At 31.6% G+C, this 2239-nt stretch overlaps 3 non-coding genes across 3 annotated transcripts; 1 reads left to right on the top strand and 2 right to left on the bottom strand.

The window, feature by feature from the left end:
- Window positions 1-289: 289 nt before the first annotated feature.
- Window positions 290-361, bottom strand: Trnae-cuc. The gene has a single exon. It is a non-coding gene; the product is annotated as a tRNA-Glu (tRNA).
- Window positions 362-600: 239 nt separating this feature from the next.
- Trnay-gua lies at window positions 601-688 on the top strand. The gene is given in 2 exon segments: window positions 601-637; window positions 653-688. It is a non-coding gene; the product is annotated as a tRNA-Tyr (tRNA).
- A 544-nt stretch (window positions 689-1232) lies between these two features.
- Trnal-uag lies at window positions 1233-1314 on the bottom strand. Its single transcript has one exon. It is a non-coding gene; the product is annotated as a tRNA-Leu (tRNA).
- Window positions 1315-2239: the final 925 nt, after the last annotated feature.

The raw sequence follows: 2239 nt of genomic DNA, 5'->3' as shown, positions 1-2239 counted from the left end.
AATTAATTGTCTGAACAAAATTGTAATCATTATGTATCCATCTACAAAATAATAATAATAATAATAATAATAATAATTATAATGTTATTATTATTATATAATTAATCTATTCTTTAATTCATTATTATATATTTACCACTTGACATCAATTTTCATATATTAATATTTTTATTCTATATTTCATGCATTTATTTATAAAGTTTTGTTTTGATATTGCATGGACAATAAAATAAAGACAGTCTTGAGTATACCAGCACAATGTTGAGAACTTTGAGAAAAATAACATGCTTTCCCACACCGGGAATCAAACCCGGGCCGCGGCGGTGAGAGCGCCGAATCCTAGCCACTAGACCATATGGGATACCTGGTGTAACACACGGGAATTGCATTATGTATTGCATCAAGTAGGCATACTGCCAAATATTGCAAAATTCAGCCCCACTGACGTGATTAACCCAACTCCTGCTTTATCTCACTCTCAACACGCACACACACCCCAACGTCTCATTTTCTGTCCTCACCCCAACGCACTCCTACAGAATTGTTAATGTTGTTTCAGTGTCTGTTGTATGGGACGTTAAGTGCGCAATTACTATGTAACCCTCGATAGCTCAGTTGGTAGAGCGGAGGACTGTAGAGTTCGTTCATTAAAGTCCTTATGTCGCTGGTTCAAATCCGGCTCGAGGGATGTTACATTTTCCTCAACATTTTTTTTATTGAATATTTTTGTTGTTAATGTTCCACTAGCCATCATCATGTTGAAGACTCTTGGCTGTCATTTAAAAAAAAATATAAATGAATGAATACCTGTCACTCTAAAATGTAAATTAATTAAACAAATAAAATATGATATTGATAAGGTTTTTACATGCTTTGTAGAGGATAACTTAAATAGGTTATTGTATGGTAGAAGCCATAATTGCAAATATTTATATAAATATTTATAATATTTATAATATTATATTTTATGATATCTGTAAATTGAAGTAGGTTATTGTATGGTAGAAATCACTATATAAAATAGCATTTAAATAATCATTGTAGGCCTACAACAGCTTTTAATCAATACGATACAGACAATTTGGAGAGTTCCGAGACCAGATAATATGATGTGAAAATAAAATATAAAATTAATGAATTACAGTATGTCTATTGAGTTTTCCACATTCATAATACCGATAATTGAAAACCGAATAGGCTATCAGAAAAAAAGCATTTATCGCAAAAATGATTGGCAGCGGTGGGATTCGAACCCACGCCATCGAAATGACTGGTGCCTAAAACCAGCGCCTTAGACCGCTCGGCCAGGCTACCCATATAAAATCCTATATTTTGTATTCAATATGACACCGGCAAAATGGGCATTCTGAAATTAGACAACATGATGTAAGTAATGTAAATAACTATTGAAAGTAAAGTATTATAGAATACACTGATGAAATGAGAACAATGTAAGAAATTATTGAAAGTATTTTAGAATACACATATATAGATGGTGGTTAAAAAACACAGGGATATCATTGAAAAAATATATTTATTCAAAAGTAATTGGCAGCGGTGGGATTCGAACCCAGGCAATCGAAATGTCTTGTGCCTTAAACCAGAGACTTAGACCGCTCGGCCACACTACTCGTATTTAAAGTTTTGTTTAATAACTCTCGATAACTCATTTTGTAGAGCGGGGGACTGTAGAGTTCATTAACTGAAATCCTTAAGGTCACTGGTCAAATCCGGCTGGAAGGATGCTTATTAATAATTAGCTTGGAGACGTTTCAATTAATTTTATTTTATATTAATTATATGGTAAATGGATAATGGTATATAGAAGCTATATTTAAAAAATATATAAATGCATCAAGTAAGACATGTTTCTCCTAAAATATGGATAGGCCTATCAAATAGAAAGTTTTAAATTAATTGTCTGAACAAAATTGTAATCATTATGTATCCATCTACAAAATAATAATAATAATAATAATAATGTTATTATTATTATTATTATATAATTAATCTATTCTCTAATTCATTATTATATATTTACCACTTGACATCAATTTTCATATATTAATATTTTTATTCTATATTTCACGCATTTATTTATAAAGTTTTGCTTTGATATTGCATGGACAATAAAATAAAGACAGTCTTGAGTATACCAGCACAATGTTGAGAACTTTGAGAAGAATAACATGCTTTCCCACACCGGGAATCGAACCCGGGCCGCGGCGGTGAGAGCGCC

The sequence above is a fragment of the Anneissia japonica genome, unplaced genomic scaffold (genome assembly GCF_011630105.1).
Source record: "Anneissia japonica isolate Jap-2015-1 unplaced genomic scaffold, ASM1163010v1 scaffold189936_len6644_cov178, whole genome shotgun sequence".
Taxonomy (NCBI): Eukaryota; Metazoa; Echinodermata; class Crinoidea; order Comatulida; family Comatulidae; genus Anneissia; species Anneissia japonica.
The sequence above is the reverse complement of the archived record's forward strand: the minus strand, read 5'-3'. Positions and strand labels throughout refer to the sequence as shown.